General features: G+C 43.3%; 1 pseudogene; it reads right to left on the minus strand.

Annotated features, from left to right (window-relative positions):
- Positions 1 to 1,774: 1,774 nt before the first annotated feature.
- LOC132999441 (6-phosphofructo-2-kinase/fructose-2,6-bisphosphatase 2-like) lies at positions 1,775 to 16,210 on the minus strand (annotated as a pseudogene).
- Between the last annotated feature and the right edge of the window lie 1,971 nt (positions 16,211 to 18,181).

Consider the following 18,181-nt stretch of genomic DNA (forward strand, 5'->3'; position numbering starts at 1 on the left):
AATTAAATAGATGGTATTCAGAACACAGTTACATTGTGGAAATCAGTGGATTACATGACGGCACTTCTCTGTTTCACAAGTTTATTCACTCTCATAAATCCACCGGAGGCAGAGCCCCCAGGAAGCAGCTGGAGACCAGGGCTGCCGTAAGAGCGCCCCGGCCCCCGGCGGCGTGAAGAAGCCTCACCGCTACCGGCTCTAGAGTTCCGTCGCTACCAGAAATCTACGGAGCTGCTGATCTGCAAGCTGCCCTCTCAGCACCTGGTGAGAGAAGACCGACCTGCGCTTCCAGAGCTCCGCTGTTATGGCTCTGCAGGAGGCCAGCGAGGCACGCCGGGTTCACACCGGACGCTGAAGCGCCGGGCAGCGCTAATAATATAACCCGTTGACCCAGTAGTATAAAAGCATATGGTCACTTGTTGCTCCAACATTAACTGCAACAGCGTCCCAATTTAATGTCATCCATCTTCAAGAACTTCTCCGCTGTTTGCTCTGTTCATTGTCGGGTGTCGAGGGTAAATTACGTATTCTCCACTCAAGCCAATGGGGAGCCCCCCCCTCTCTTTTTATCTTTATGACTGCTTGTGTGTCTGTATGAATGGGCAGAGGGTGGCATTTAATAATGTGATTGGTAAAATTGGTAAAATTAAAACTCCAGGACAACAGAAGGGGAATACAAACTATGGGATGCATACTTTATCATTTATATCATATAAAATATGTCATCAATATCGTTTAAAATCATTTTTCACTGTGTTTCCTGGCGCGATACGCTTGCGTCAAGCGCAAACAATAATAGACTCGGCGCCGAAACGATCGCTGCACGGCGCGAGGCAGCCTTGGCGCAGCGCGGGGCTTCAGCCTCCGGTGGGACCCGCACAGAGGTGGGAGTGGATGGGAGCCGGACATCCAGCTGGCCCGCCGCATCGGCGGAGAGAGAGTTTAAACTGCTGCTGCTCCACTGACTATAATAACGCCGCAATCATACACTTAAAAAATGCAATACGATGTGGAAGTATTCCAAGTATTCAGAATACGTTACTCAGATGAGTTAATGTAATGGAATACGTTACAGATTACATTTTTGGGCATGTATTCTGTAACGGAATACGTTTTGAAAGTATCCTTCCAAACACTGCTCGTGTTTACACATAGTCATATGTGGTTTGTCTTGTTCTGCTGTCTCGCCCAGCTTTCCCGTCCTGGCTCCTATGTATTTTCCCTGTGCCTTGTCGCTAGGATTATGATCCTCATGTTCCTGTTTCCCGCCATGTTAGTGTTTTATGTTTTGTTTGTGTCTTGTTTGAAGACTTTTGTTATATTAAATTACCTTTTATTTATCACCTCTGCATCTGGGTCCATCTCTCTCTTCAACAAACCGTAACAGAACAACCCGACCTAAACATGGACCCAGCAGAGGTTAGTTTATTTTTTGAAAGAGTTTATTATTTTGATTGTCAGGTGTCTGAGCTGGAGTGGGGAGGCCCAGACATTGACCAGACCATTGAGGAGATCGTGGTGATGGAGGCCTGGCTTCAGGATCCCCCCTGGGTGGTCCACACCGTGCCATACCTCCCGGAGGTGCAGGAGAGGCTGAGGACGTGGCGCAACACGGCAGTCCCATCTCTTAACCTTTTGAGGGATCCCGCCTGGCCCTGGGTGGACCCCGCAGCTTGCAGTGGAGTTCTGCCGTTGTTGGCAGATGTCGGAGCAGTGCCCCCGCATCTCTAAGGCCAGCTCGTAGACACCACCCTCCAGCCCCAGCCGTAGTCCTTTACTCTTGGAGCGGCGGGACCTTTTGGGGACCCCGCAACCTCAAGAGGTTTCCAGCGGCAGGTTGTGGACTTTGGAGTGGGTCGTCCACAGCAGGATCCTCTCCTCTCCACAGCGGGCTCCCGGGAACCAGCCTCCGGTCCTGGCCGACGTCTCCCCTCTTCGGGTGGCCGGGGTCCTCGCGTCACCTGCTCTGGTCCCTGCTCCAGTCCCCGCTCCAGTCCCTGTCCCGCGCCCGAGGGTCCCGGCAGACGCCACTCTGGTTCCGGCGTCGGAGGCTATAGCGGTGTCAGCTGCAGTCCCTGCTCCAGTCCCTGTCCCGCGCCGGAGGGTCCCGGCAGACACCACTCTGGTTCCGGCGTCGGAGGTCTTCGCGGTGCCAGCTCCAGTCCCTGCCCCACGCCGGAGGGCCCCGGCGGACATCACTCTGGTTCCGGAGGCAGAGGTCCTCGCGGTGCCAGCACCTGTTCCTGCTCTTTGTCCAGGGGGGAGGTCGCAGCCCTTGCCCTCTGCCCCTGACCGGTCTTCGCCCGCCTGAGGAGCCTCAGAACTCTGTCCCTGTGCGGCCACGGTGCTGTCCTCCAGAGCTTCGGGACTCTGTCCTTGAGCGGCCACGTCGCCGTCCTCCTGAGCCTCAGAACTCTGTTCCTGAGCGGCCACGGTGCTGTCCTCCTGAGCCTCGGAACTCTGCGCTTGAGCGGCCACGGCCCCGTCTGCCGGAGCCCTTGTTCCCGATTACTGAGCGACCACGGTGCCGTCAACGTGAGACTTTTTTTACTCCATCCCTGGTCGGCCGCGCTGCCGGCCTCCCGTGACTATGTACTCTGTCCCTGACTGGCCTCCGGGCCGTCCACCTGGGACATTGTGCCCGGTTCCTGAGCGGCTGCGGAGCCGTCGGCCCGGGACCATGGACACGTCCCGGAGTGCCTCCTCCGGTTCCCCCCTCCTCCCTCCCGTCTCGGTTCTCGTTTTGGACCGTCTGGGATCCGATCCTTGAGGGGGGGGTACTGTGATGTTGTGTCATTTTAGTTTGTTATTTCAGTCTCTAGGTTTTCTGTTTCCTGTTTTATTTTGTAGTCTTGTGTTCCTTGTGTGTTGTCTCTGTCTTCACTTCCTGTCGGTGATTGTCTTGCCCATTCCTCATGTGTTTCACCTGTGTCTAATTGCCCCTGCCTTCCTCCTTTGTATTTAAGCCTCTGTGTTCCCCTTTGTCCCTTGTCGGGTTGTACTCGTGTTTACACGTAGTCATGTCTGGTTTGTCTTGTTCTACTGTCTCGCCCAGCTTTCCAGTCCTGGATCCTTTGTGTTTTCCGTGCGCCTTGTCGCTAGGGTTGTTATCCTCGTGTTCCTGTTTCCCTCCAGTGTTCCATTTTAGTGTTTTATGTTTTGTTTATGTCTTGTTAAAAGACTTTTGTTATATTAAATTACCTTTTATTTATCACCTCTCCATCTGGGTCCATCTCTCCCTTCAACAAACAGTGACAATACACTACCATTCAGAAGTTTGGGGTCACCCAGACAATTTCGTGTTTTCCATGAAAACTCACACTTTTATATATCAAATGAGTTGCAAAATGAATAGAAAATATAGTCAAGACATTGACAAGGTTAGAAATAATGATTCTTATTTGAAATATTAATTTTGTTCTTCAAACTTTGCTTTTGTCAAAGAATGCTCCATTTGCAGCAATTACAGCATTGCAGACCTTTGGCATTCTAGCTGTTCATTTGTTGAGGTAATCTGTAGAAATTTCACCCAACGCTTCTTGAAGCACCTCCCCCAAGTTGGATTGGCTTGATGGGCACTTCTTGCGTACCATACGGTCAAGCTGCTCCCACAACAGCTGAATGGGGTTGAGATCTGGTGACTGCGCTGGCCACGTCATTACAGACAGCATCCCAGCTGCCTGCTTCTTCCCTAAATAGTTCTTGCATAATTTGGAGGTGTGCTTTGGGTCATTGTCCTGTTGTAGGAGGAAATTGGCTCCAATCAAGCGCTGTCCACAGGCTATGGCATGGCATTGCAAAATGGAGTTATAGCCTTCCTTTTTTTAAATCCCTTTTACCTTGTACAAATCTCCCACTTTACCAGCATCAAAGCAGCCCCAGACCATCACATTACCTCCACCATGCTTGACAGACGGCGTTAGGCACTCTCCCAGCATCTTTTCACCTGTTCTGCATCACACAAATGTTCTTCTGTGTGATCAAAACACCTCCAACTTTGATTCGTCTGTCCATACATGGCCAGTCTTTCCTACAGGCGACATAGGCGGTTGCCTAGGGCGCCACTCAGAGGGGGGCGCCAAAAACTGCGCCCAGCAAAAAAAAAATATATATATATAAAAAAAAAAAAAATGTTTGCGCCCCCTTCTATATGTGGTATGGCCCAAAATATTGTATTTAATGACTTTAACAGTAATTAAAGATTATTCCTACTAATATACGTGATAGTCACGTGGGTTTATGTTTCATTAGAGAAATCAGTAAACGACCGCAGCACTCAGGTGGCACGTTTGGCACCGGAGGAGTTGCATCCCGGACTGTCTCTCTGGGGGTAACGTCCTCCCACATGCCAGATGCAGTCTGGATGAGGAACTGAATGCTCCGTGCCTTAATTGCTGCTGCATTCATCCTGTATTCTACGGGTTAGTAGTGGGTGAGAGTCACCTACGTTAGCTCCTAAAGCTTCGCTTGATCACCACGAGTGTCATTGAGACATATTGATATTGTTTTGATCGTCTACTTAGACTGGTAAAAACTTAGAAACTCCGCTGTGCAGTGGGACACTTGCGCCCATAGGTGGGCGGGAATACATTCGCCTGTATAGGTGTTTATTTTACCTGCGCGTCGTCTTGCAGGCGGGTCGAGATAGTATATTGTTTACTTTAGACAGGGTGTAGTTCAGCTCCGACACAAACAGACTCTGTAATTAAGTCATGTATTGTTATTGTGCCTTATAAAGACCAGTTATAAGGCAATGTTCAATAGGTCTATATTGTAAATGTTTATATTTCTTTATGAGTGATAATGTTTGAAGTAATGAGACACCATAATAATTGAATGTATGTTTTATGCACTTTAAAATGCAGTTACACTCAGAGAAATGCTTGTACTTGAAATTGTGTTTAATTCGAATAAGATGCAGTCTGGATGAGGAACTGAAGGCTCCATGTCGTTATTGCTGCTCCATTCATGCTGTATTCTACAGATATACTTTGTTGCTGTGGTATTAACATTAGTCTTAAATCGAAAACGGTGTTGTCAGAACATGCTAGCACATTGAGGCTTATGGTTAGAGTGTGCGTGTCCAAGCAACTTCGACGAAGAAAGAAATAATTTTATAAGTTTTCGTGGAAAATCGTTTTGAAAAAATATTTTTTTTTTTGGGGGGGGGGGGGGGGCGCCAGGAGTGAAGCTTGCCTAGAGCGCCAAATGTGCTAGGGCCGGCCCTGTGTCCATAACACATTTTTCCAATCTTCCTCTGTCCAATGTCTGTGTTCTTTTGCCCATATCAATCTTTTCTTTTTATTGGCCAGTCTCAGATATGGCTTTTTCTTTGCCACTCTGCCTAGAAGGCCAGCATCCCGGAGTCGCCTTTTCACTGTAGACGTTGACACTGCCGTTTTGCGGGTACCATTTAAAGAAGCTGCCAGTTGAGGACCTGTGAGGCATCTATTTCTCAAACTAGAGACTCTGATATACTTGTCTTCTTGCTGAGTTGTGCACCTGGGCCTCCCACTTCTCTTTCTACTCTGGTTAGAGCCCGTTTGTGCTGTTCTCTGAAGGTAGTAGTACACACCGTTGTAGAAAAATTTTCAGTTTCTTCGCAATTTCTCGCATGGAATAGACTGGCGAGTTTCAAATGAAAGTTCTCTTTTTCTGGCCATTTTGAGAGTATAATAGAACCTACAAATGTGATGCTCCAGATACTCAACGAGCTCAAAGGAAGGCCAGTTTTCAATCAATCAATCAATCAATCAAGTTTTATTTGTATAGCCCACATTCACAAATAACAATTCGTCTCATAGGGCTTTAACATTGTGTGACATCCTCTGTCCTTAACCCTCAACAAGAGTAAGGAAAAACTACTAAAAACCCTTTTCACAGGTAAAAATATGTAGAAACCTCAGAGAGAGCCACATGTGAGGGATCCCTCTCTCAGGACGGACAGAAGTGCAATAGATGTCAGGTGTAAGAAAACATCATCAGGATTTTTAGCAGCATCGATGAGGGTAAACATTTTTCAATACTATGTGTCAGGCAGTCCCGCTGCAATCACAGTCTCTGGCCAGCAGCCAGCAAGACCACGATCCAGCATCAGGATGGGATCCACTATAATCCATAGTCATTGTCCACCGCCGCCAGTTAGAATCCATTATCAGCTGCCGCCTCGGTCGTGGTCCCTCATCATCCGATGCCAACGCGACAAAGGATCCTCCAACTTTTGAACGGTAGTGTAAATCCAAGAAAGGAGGAGAAATCTGCGAACAGACCCTTTTGTTTTAGAAAGCATAACTATACCCCAGCCTTCCTAAAAGTGCAGTCTGGCCCAACTAATTTTGGGAGTTTGTTTATTTTATGTTGTTTCGGAAATTTGACCCCATCTCTCTTTTATTGTGGCCTTCTATTGCTGTTATCTAGTTAAATGGATACAAGCCTTTATTTTGTACACTGTAAATAAAATCTGTATTTTTTGGTAAAGCAGTCTCCAGTTTATTCTGGGTATTGTGCATTGATTATCACCAGATAACTCGTTGTCCTTCTTTCCAAAGAAAAACTTCAAGCACCACTATTAAGTTACCAAGCTTGAAGTTTCCAGGGACTCAGTTTCCTTCTCTGCTTTCCGAGAAATTCAATGCACCTCTCTTCTCCTTTTAAACTATCTCCTGGCGGCTGAGGTTTGGTTGGACCCTCTGGCCAGCCTCCCTCATGCTCAAACCATGGTTGAGGTCATGGTCTACCACAGTGGCCCGAATCTCATTAGAGATGACCATTCTCCTTCTTCTTCATCCTCCTTCTCCTTGTCCTTCTCCTCCTCCTTGTCCTCCTCTTCCTCCTCTTACTTGTCTCTGTCCTCCTACTCCTCTACCTCCTCGTCCTCCTCTGCCTCCTCTTCCTCTCCTTCCTCCTGCTTGTCCTCCTCTACCTCCTCGTCCTCCTCTGCCTCCTCTTCCTCTCCCTCCTCCTGCTTGACCTCCTCTTCCTCCTCTACCTCCTCCTCCTCCTCTCACTCTTACCCCTCTCCTTCTCTGGTTGGAAGAAGGAAAGTCAGAGTCTAATGAGATAAGGGAGTGTGAAGTAGTGCCAAATTGGGTCAAGCTATTGGTACATGAAGTGAATGTTGTGCAAATTGTGCCGAATTTTTGCTTTTTGTGTGTTAACAACTGAGAAAAACTGTAAACAGCTGCAGCACTGGAGACTGTTCATTAGAACATTGTCGAAGAAGAAGTTATTAATTATTAATCACTTTTCTGAACCTACGTGTTATTGCTTCACTTTAATCAATACTAAGACACTCTTAAATAACCATCTTATAATGATTAATACATTATATATGTGCACAGCAAAGTATAGTTACTTGTCTATCATTTTACCTCTTTAAAACATATCTAGGTGTCTTACAAATGTGATAATCAAATGCTTTTAAAGAAGCTGCTTTTTACTGTCGCAGCCAATAATTAATTTTCCAAAGAATCAGGGTGCGATAGTCGTTCTTGATAACGTCGCTGAGATGAAACGTATCGACAGCAGCTTTCTGAATGCAAAGGTGATGGAAGGTTGAAGAAACCAAAGTGCTGGAAAACCATAAAAAATAACAAAAAACACTGTGATAACGTACATTCAGATAACATGACATGAACAATGGGTTGAATTATTGGAAAGAAAATGAAACGTGGGCTAAAGGTTTTTTTTCCAAGTCTTCACAAAAAATACTCACAGACATCTGCTTCCTATTCGGGGCTGAAAGACGGGTTCAGAAGGAGAGAGAGAGAGAGAGAGAGAGAGAGAGAGAGAGAGAGAGAGAGAGAGAGAGAGAGAGAGAGAGAGAGAGAGAGAGAGAGAGAGAGAGAGAGAGAGAGAGAGAGAGAGAGAGAGAGAGAGAGAGAGAGAGAGAGAGAGAGATGTGGAGATGGGCTGAAGCACTGTACCCACAAGGAAAGGCCAACACATACACAACAAATACACAACAAATATACCCAATTTTTATGGGTTTAAAATCAATAATTTACATTTTTTATTAATTTCCAATTGCAGTTCAATGTTCTCAAATGGATTTCAGTTCAAAAAAATTGTCACTCTACAAAAGAGCGTAAATCTAAAATTTAAGATAAAAAAAAATTGATGCTGATATAAATGATTGTCTTATAGAAGAGGCTCGTGAAGTAATTACTACTCTTAAACCACTTCACCCTACAAAGTTTTAATACAATTTTATTTCAGCAGAGGCTCAATTCATCGGGATTTTCTCACAAAGAGACATGCTGTTCTGCATATTCAAGCTGGAAACAGACCAGTGGTGAAGCAAAGGTCAAGCAAGACAAACATCAGACGGCCAAGAAACATTCAAGAAAGAGAACTTTCCTTCGAGACCCTAAATCATAGAGAGGATACAAGACTGAAGGGAGACAGATGCCAAACACACAACTGGTGGGAGGTGACTGATTGAAGCTGACGGAGACATATTTGAAGGGGGGGGGGGGGGGCTGTAACTCTTTCACTAACTTTGCTTTGCCGTCCCTCTGGCATCAGAGCTGATGGCGTGGGGGCAAGCGGTAGCCAGGGCGGGTTGCCTGCACTGTAGAACCTGGGACGCTTGACCTGGTCGTGACTGGACAAGGGAGTGTAACTATTCCGCCGAGGTACGAGAGCAGAGTCCCTCAGGGTTTCATCCTGGTAGGAGATGAGATGTCCGTAATGCTGCAAGGTGTTAAAGGACAAAACAAAAGATCTGGGGCCTCATTTATAAAAGAGTGCGTAGGATTCATACTAAAAGGCTCGTGTGGAGCAGGTACGTCGCGCGACAAAAACTGTTGGTTTTAATGTAAATGATGAATTGGATCAATAATCTGCTGCAGTTCACCACCCCACGTCTGTGTTGCCGTTTTACCGTCTCCCCAAAACGCTCGTAAGGGAGGGTCTAAGTTTGCGTAGAAATACGCACATTTTCCCGTCAAGTTTGTTTTTATAAATCCCAACGTTGGCGTGAGAAGTGGCGTACGCACGTTTCAGGCCCGTTTTGTGCGTACGCAACGGTTATAAATGAGGCCCCTGCGGACTCCTGATAACAGCCGAGCAGAGTAACCATCCTCTCCACCTTGACTCGTGTTAACAGGTTCAACAACAGAAGCCAATTCAAAGGAGACTTTGAATTGAATTGGAGAATTTATTGGGATTTTTACTGAGTGTCATTCTAGTTTGTGCATGTAAAAAACCTGCAGTTAAAAAGTCCAAAGTCCTCAGTGAAGGAAGCTCCTCTCCCCCACAAACAACATAGCTCCTGAAGCTCCTCAAGCACCTGAAACACATGAAGCTCCTCAAGCACCTGAAGCTACTGAAGCTCCTAAAGCTCCTGAAGCTCCTCAAGCACCTGAAGTACATGAAGCTCCTGAAGCTCTTCAAGCACCTGAAGCACATGAAGCTCCTCAAGTGCCCGAAGCTCCAGATGCTCCTGAAGCTTCAGAAGCTCCTCAAGCACCTGGGGCCCATGAAGCTCCTGAAGCTCCTCTAGCACCTGAAGCACATGAAGCTCCTCAAGCACCTGAAGCACCTGAAGCTCCTGAAGCTCCTCAAGCAACCGAAGCTCCAGAAGCTCCTGAAGCTCCTGAAGCTGCAGAGGAGCTGCAGCAAAGGACAGTCTGAAGAAAGTGATGTGTTTTCTGAAGATTAGAGCAAGTAAACCTTTTCAAATCAAAACACAAATTCAAATTATGACCATGAATATGTCTCCTTTTAATGATAGAATAAGTAAAACACAACCCTCACACACCTTCTCTTCATTTAAGGGTGTAAACCTTTAAAATAATTCAAAGAAGCTCAAATACAGCTTTTCATTCATCCATAACCAGATCGATGGTAATAATGATTATTTCAGCCAGGGCTTCAGTCCATAACATATAAATAATTTAATTTCATTAGCTGAGCTGCAGGCAGGTTCAAGATTCAAGGGACAACCAGCACTAAACTAGTGGATACAACAAACAAGAGCCTGTTAGACTTTGGATTAGATGTTGTGTTTTTTGATTAATTGTGAATTATTTTTGATGAAAGTCAACAACACACTTACTTTACACAAGTGACAACGTCTGTGGCTTTTATTCAACAATGTTGAAATCCCATTCATGTAAAAAATGTGATTATTCAGTTTGAATAAGAGGAACTTACAAGGGGCCGGTCACGATGTGTGTTCGCTGCCTCCACGTTTAGATAAAACTGTTCCACTTTGCAACCTGCAAGATAGGAAACAGAATATTTCAATAGAAGAAAGGGTCATAGAGTAAAGTCATGTGTCCTGGGGGGGAAGGACCACAGGTGTGAGTTTGAGCACAGTGTGGAGCGAACAATTCATGTACAGCAGATCTTCTTTAGGATGATTAAAAAAAGCACAAAGTCAGTATCTCTGTGTTCGTGTGTCCTGTGTGTGTTTTGTGATCATTCTTCTACCTGCACTTTTATCCAGGAAGTACGCCAACAAACATCACATCACGGCCTGGTGGCAGACAACCAGCACGTTGCCTTGTCTCTCCAGCTCCATGATGACCGGCTCCAGTCGCTGAACCAGATCCTGGTAGGACTACAGAGCCAGAGAGGACGATTATAACAAAACATCAAACTGATTAACATCTGGGAAACACGAGGGGATGGAAGGAGTGGGCCAGGTTACCTCTCCTCCTTGGTAGCGATAGTGATACTTGTCCCGGTCTCTCAAAGCAAACTCCTCTGGGAAAGTGTTCTCGATCATCTCATAGCTCATCTCCTCACACACACACACTGAGGAGGGATATTCAAAAAAAGAAAAGAATATTCATTCTAATATCACGCACCAAAGTAAAGTAAGCAGAAGCACTTTCACTGCAAACAATACAAAGAAAGATGTGCTTTAATTCCACATATTATACATAGGGATTGTTTAAAGACAGTAGCAGAATATTTTAATTCATAAAGATGCTTTAAGAGAGAGTTTCCTCTCATAGATCGGTACTGACAGCGTCGATCTCGTTGAGAATCTTCCACTGTTCATAAGGAACCCCGAGCTCCTCTGCCGTCTGGATGGTTCTTCTCAGTTGACTCGTCCAAACCTTCAAATCCGACAGTTGGTGCTCCTTGATGAAGTCTCTCAGGGCGTGTGCGAACTGGGAAACGAGAGAAACACAAATCGACAATCATCGTCTAGATCAGGGGTCTTCAACGTTTTTCAGGCCAAGGATCCCCAAACTGGTGGAGAGATGGAGCAGGGACCCCCTAATATATATATTGTATAAAATTGTGTTTTATATTAAACTGGGACTAGTGCCATGTATAAACATAGCTACCCTGTTATTGTGCATTCAATACTAAGCTATTCAAATATAACATGGGTTCATATATTCATGTTTTTAATTTAAACATGTGCAAGGTACAGGGTGGCCATGCCACTGCCATTTATAAACATACATCTTGCATACAACACTGAGCTATTACAGTTTTTCTCAGTTGTTAACACACAAAAAGCAAAAATTCGGCACAATTTGCACAACATTTACTTCATGTACCAATAGCCTGACCCAATTTGGCACTACTTCACACTCCCTTATCTCATTAGACTCTGACTTTCCTTCTTTACACTCTGATGTAAATTACACATCACCTTGTTGTCAAAACACTACACACAATGTCCAGTTGTTGCACACACTTCTCAAGTAAAATCTCAAAGCATCAACCTACAACACACAAATCCTCAAATCTCTAAACATTCAGGTCTGTTGAGCAATTTGCAATCAGGACTGCAGCAAAAAAGTGCCTTCAGCCTCTGTTTTGTTTGATGAACAATGGAATAGAATAGAATACAGTGTGCTCACAGTATTTATATTTTGCAGGACTGAAAGAGAACCACACAGTGGAGGAAGAACACGCATTTTCCGCCGTTATTGTTTTGAAAAATGTGTGTTACAGTTTTTCACAATTGTTAACACACAAAAAGCAAAAATTCGGCACAATTTGCACAACATTCACTTCATGTACCAATAGCTTGACCCAATTTGGCACTACTTCACACTCCCTTATCTCATTAGACTCTGGCTTTCCTTCTTTACACTCTGATGTAAATTACACATCACCTTGTTGTCAAAACACTACACACAATGTTCAGTTGCTGCACACACTTCTCAAGAAAAAGCATCAAAGCATCAACCTACAACACACAAATACTCAAATCTCTAAACATTCAGGTCTGTTGAACGATTTGCAATCAGGACTGCGGCATAAAAGTGCCTTGAGCCTTTGTTTTGTTTGATGAACAATGGAATAGAATAGAATACAGTGTGCTCACAGTATTTATATTTTGCAGGACTGAAAGAGAACCACACCGTGGAGGAAGAACACGCATGTTCACAGCCGAACAGGAGACTGAAATTGTAGATATGGTTCATGAGAACAACGCTATCACACTCAGACAAATAAAAACTAGGATCCTGGCTGACCATGCTACATTTAGAAACGTCCAGACCGTCAGCCTCTCTACATTGGACGGTATTCTTCACAGGAATGCCATGCGGAGGAAACAAGTGAACAGGGTCACATTCAAACAGAACCCAGACGCATCGAGGAGTTACGGAGAGAGTTTGTGCTTGTTAGTACCAAACATTCAGCACTGACACATGCATGTATTGTACCTGTAATCCAATATTGTTCCTTTTCTACAGTGTCTCACTGTAGCCCACTGTGTTGACCTCTCTGTGTCCATACTGTAACTTGCATTATCATGCTGTCTGTGTCAGTACTGTACTGTTCTCTGTGTGTACTGAAATAAACCTTTTTGTGTGCTGTTTTATGTTTGACTATGAAAAAAGTGGGCCTACACTGAGACAGTTTACAAAAGGAGAAATGGCTAATTCTCCAGAGTCAGTCATTCATATGGTGTGTTCCATTTTGATGATTGTGTTTTCAATTTTGCACTTCAGTGTGCTGTAAATGCTTGGAAGTGTGTAAGCAAATGCTTAGTTGTGTGTTCTCAATAAATGGTATGTGTGTGTCATTTGAAAACATGGCTGTGTGTACCAAATGAAAACACGAGTTCCATTTTGATGGCAATGAGTCATCTTGCAAAGGGAGTGTCAGGTTTAGCATTTTGTGTGTGAGGTTTTCAGTTTTCTGTGTGCAGTTTTGAGAAAGCCGTTATTGTTTTGAAAAACGTGTGTTAACAATTGTGAAAAACTGTATTGAGAACACACAACTAAGCATTTGCTTGCACACTTCCAAGAATTTACAGCACACTGAAGTGCAAAATTGAAAACACAATCATCGAAATGGAACACACCATATGAATGACAATGACTCTGGAGAATTAGCCATTTCTCCTTTTGTAAACTGTCTCAGTGTAGGCCTACTTTTTTCATAGTCAAACATAAAACAGCACACAAATATGCAGCAAAAAAAGGTTTATTTCAGTACACACAGAGAACAGTACAGTACTGACACAGACAGCATGAGAATGCAAGTTACAGTATGGACACAGAGAGGTCAACACAGTGGGCTACAGTGAGACACTGTAGAAAAGGAACAATATTGGATTACAGGAACAATACATGCATGTGTCAGTGCTGAATGTTTGGTACTAACAAGCACAAACTCTCGCCGTAACTCCTTGATGCTTCTATCTATCTAATGTTCCGTTCGAATGGGACCCTGTACACATGTTTCATCCACATTCTTCTATGAAGAATACGGTCCAATGTAGAGGAACTGACGGTATGGACGTTTCTAAATGTAGCATGGTCAGCCAGGATCTTTGTTTTTATTTGTCTGAGTGTGATAGAGTTGTTCTCACGAACCATATCTACAATTTCAGTCTCCTGTTCGGCTGTGAAAATGCGTGTTCTTCCTCCACGGTGTGGTTCGTTTTTGCTGCATATTTGTGTGCTGTTTTATGTTTGACTATGAAAAAAGTAGGTCTACACTGAGACAGTTTACAAAAGGAGAAATGGCTAATTCTCCAGAGTCATTGTCATTCATATGGTGTGTTCCATTTCGATGATTGTGTTTTCAATTTTGCACTTCAGTGTGCTGTAAATGCTTGGAAGTGTGCAAGCAAATGCTTAGTTGTGTGTACTCAATAAATGGTATGTGTGTGTCATTTGAAAATATGGCTGTGTGTACCAAATGAAAACACGAGTTCCATTTTGTTAACGGTGAAGAGATTTGATGGCAAAGAGTCATCTTGCAAAGGGAGTGTCAGGTTTAGCATTTTGTGTGTGAGGTTTTGAGTTTTCTGTGTGCATTTTTGAGAAAGCCGTTATTGTTTTGAAAAACGTGTGTTAACAATTGTGAAAAACTGTAAGTCCTGCAAAATATAAATAATGTGAGCACACTCTATTCTATTCTATTCCATTGTTCATCAAACAAAACAGAGGCTGAAGACACTTTTATGCTGCAGTCCTGATTGCAAATTGCTCAATAGACCTGAATGTTTAGAGATTTGAGTATTTGTGTGTTGTAGGTTGATGCTTTGATATTTTACTTGAGAAGTGTGTGCAACAACTGAACATTGTGTGTAGTGTTTTGACAACAAGGTGATGTGTAATTTACATCAGAGTGTAAAGAAGGAAAGTCAGAGTCTAATGAGATAAGGGAGTGTGAAGTAGTGCCAAATTGGGTCAAGCTATTGGTACATGAAGTGAATGTTGTGCAAATTGTGCCGAATTTTTGCTTTTTGTGTGTTAACAACTGAGAAAAACTGTAAAGTAATTCACAGATTCATGTTTTTATTTTAAACATGTAAAAGAGACAGTGAATCCTCAAGCTATCTGTGGAAGGCACACATACTCCCACATTAGTGAGATGTCGGACCCTGATGGGCAGCACAAAACTTATCTCATCTTGGACGGATGGAGGTTGTCAGGCAGAGGGTCAAATCAGCCTCACAATATGTTGGATGCATGTTAATGTGTATTTAAAGACATTTAAATTTGTGGAAAAAAATTGGTTCGAAAATAAATAAATATTATAACAATTTTTAAAAATTGTCTAATCAACCAAAGATTTCGGGACTCACTTGCAGTACCTCCGTGGACCCCCTAGGGGTCGCAGACCCCCTGTTGAAGACCTCTGGTCTAGATATCATCAATTCTTTTCTAAGGGTTCCTGTCTGTTTCATTAGATTAATGCTCATGAAAAAGCCAATGGAGAGAATTAAATTAAATCTTATCCAAGTGAACTAATGAGTCTCGTGATTGGTTCTTTCTGTGTCATCGTACCTGTTTCCCTCGAGGAGAAAACTTAGGGGGCCCCCCCGATGCGGCCCTCCACGTTGTGGTTGCTCTCTCCGTGGCGGCACAGGTAGATGGAGTGAGAGTGCACGTGGATGTTCATGAGGTAATACACGATCTTGCCTTGGATGTAGTCCTGCACCCGGTTCACCAGGAAACACCGGCCCACATTTATCACCTTGATAAACAGCAGGTCCCATAGGTGGTGAAGGATCATGGGGGGCTGAACTTAAAATCTGTTTACTGTCGCCATCTAGTGTTTACTTGTTGCAAACTGCTATAAAACCTTTTAGGTTCACAGGAGCGTAATCCAGATATTAGATGTAATGACCTATTGAGATAGAGAGAAGCAGATGTGATCAGCTCTTACTTGTCGTAGTTGTTAGGATCTAACGGTTGATAAGTGACCTTGTAGCACTTGATGCGTTTGAGGAAGTCGTCCATTACTCTCTCTCTGTGTCTCTCAGGGTAGTCGGGACTGGACACCTTCACTTCCTGTGGCAGGTATGCAGCACAGTCAGACCATGTGAGCAGGCTGCATGGTTCTTACATAACTAAGCAGACACCGGGAATATTTATAGATTATGGGTTTGAGTGACGTACCAGAATATTAGCAGCTATCACCTCAGGGTCGTCACACACCGACTCCATGAAGAACACCTGTTGGAGAGAGGTCAGAGGTCAACGTACGACTAACACGCAATCAACACAAGATCATCCAGTTTTTAAATTAGACATTAGAAGGGGCCCTGTGGAGTTTTCTTGTTAACATTTAAAAGTCACACATTCATCATTTCTCGTTCAATGCTACATAAACTGTGAATGTTTAAATGTGAATTTCAATAAAGTCCGATTTCCAAAGACAAAATAACAGCAGAATATAATAAAAACACTTCCAATGTTACCTTGAATGCATTCTCCTTCACAAAGCCTTGAATGAGGTCTCTACGTTCTCTTGTTGTGTTTGTTGCATCAAAAACCTGAGAAAACAGGAAAATATGTATAATTTGGAAAGTGTCAGCTTCAGAGTGACAGCAGCAGCCTGTTTGATATCTAGGTCACAATTCAGCAGTGAGATGCTGTCAGGAGCCCGTCACGTTTTCACGAGACAAACCCCATTTCCACCAGATACGACCGTGAGGGAAGAGAGGCAGCTGTGCTCTGTGGAAATTAGCAGTGATTTTATTATGTATCGGCGTACAGTCTAATAACATGAACACTCCCTACTTGAACACATCTATTAGTCTGTATGAAATAATACCGATGGCGCCACCTACTGGCAACAAGAAATAAGCTTTGTTTTACAACTTTCGGAGTCTCTGTTTCCTGTCTTTGTCTCTTTGTCCCCTCAGAGACTCAGAGTGAGGAGGAAGATTCATGGATTCATGTTCCACCCTTAGTTGCTCTGAGTGTGGTAAAAGATTTAGTCGTAGGAGCAGTCTAAATACACATATGAGGATTCATACAGGAGAGAACCCGTATATCTGCTCTGAGTGTGGTAAAGGATTTAACCATAGGGGCCATCTAAATAGACATATGAGGATTCATACAAGAGAGAAAAGATTTAGTTGATCTGAGAGTGGTGAAAGATTTAAGATTCAGTCCTATTGTACGAGACATGTGAGGATTCATAAAGGAGAGATGTGATTCAATTGCAGCCTTTTCAACAAAAGATTTATTAGGATTTATCAGCAGATATTCATAGTATACATTTTCATAGTTCACTGTTTTAAATAGTCTATTAACAGTTTTTATGTCCCTAGAAAATATAACTCATTGAATAACACAAAAGATTTGTGTTTATATATCTTATTTCTACAGATTTCTACATACTTTATCTATTTTTCATAAATTTCTTTGTGTAATTTTAAGGTTAAAGTGTGTTCCTTGCACAGTTTGTATGTGTGTTCTTAACTTGTTCATATGATTAAATAGGTTTGTTTTAAAACAATGGTTTCTTGGTTCGTGAAATTCAATGACAGTTTGTGTTCTCTATGTATTCAATGTGTTTCCAAGAATAAAAGTCTAATAAAAAGATAATGGCGTCTTCGCCTCCTCCTCTTTGTTTCTGTATGAAACGGAGTCTGCACTGGCTACAGTTGAATTGTCTTATCATGAGACAAATTAATCAGCTTCTCACAGTCAGACATGTTTGTTTACGTTTGATGTTAAGTCGGAACTGGGCAATTTCAGGTCAGAATATCTGACATATGAGTCGTCTGGAACGCAGCATTACACTCACGCATGAATGATGGTAAATGTCAAACAGCAGGATTGTTAAATTCAGAGACAGCTGTGATGTCCCCAATCTATCAAATTTGAAGATAATTATTTTTATGTTTGTGCTGAGATGTTTTGGTTCCGTCGGTCAATCTGTGTGATACTGGACTCAGTAGATCACAGATCTATATAAAACAACATAGATAATAGGGCAGTGATTCAAAACAAACATATTTAATCTAATGAGCAATTAGCAGGCAAGGATTGACGTCATGTGACTTACGCAGGAAGTGAAGCGTTTATCTTTGCCGCAATGCGCAAAACGCATGTCACGCTTCAAAATGCATGTGCTCGGGCCCGTTCAGTGATGCTTTGCAGTCCTAGAAATTGTAATTGTAATTTTAATGTTTAATTGTTTTTGTTTTCATCTCAATTTGAAGTTGATCTGATGTAAGCCCTGGTACAAGTTCCTCAAAGGAAAAATGTGGAATGTGGCCAAAATGGCCACTAAATGCAAAATGGCTGCCTTCCTTTTGTGTTTTTCATAATGCCCCTTGAGACTTTTTTGTTTTCTGGTCATCATAGATCAGTTAATTTGTAGTTGCAACTCTAGGAGAATGATAATAATGATGAAATATCTTATTTTCAAGACATGTATGAAAAGGAACTGTGCAGTGGTGGTGTCTGTTTAACTGAGGATTATGTATCAGTGGTCACATCAGGTT

This window comes from Limanda limanda, chromosome 4 (genome assembly GCF_963576545.1).
Source record: "Limanda limanda chromosome 4, fLimLim1.1, whole genome shotgun sequence".
Lineage (NCBI taxonomy): Eukaryota > Metazoa > Chordata > Actinopteri > Pleuronectiformes > Pleuronectidae > Limanda > Limanda limanda.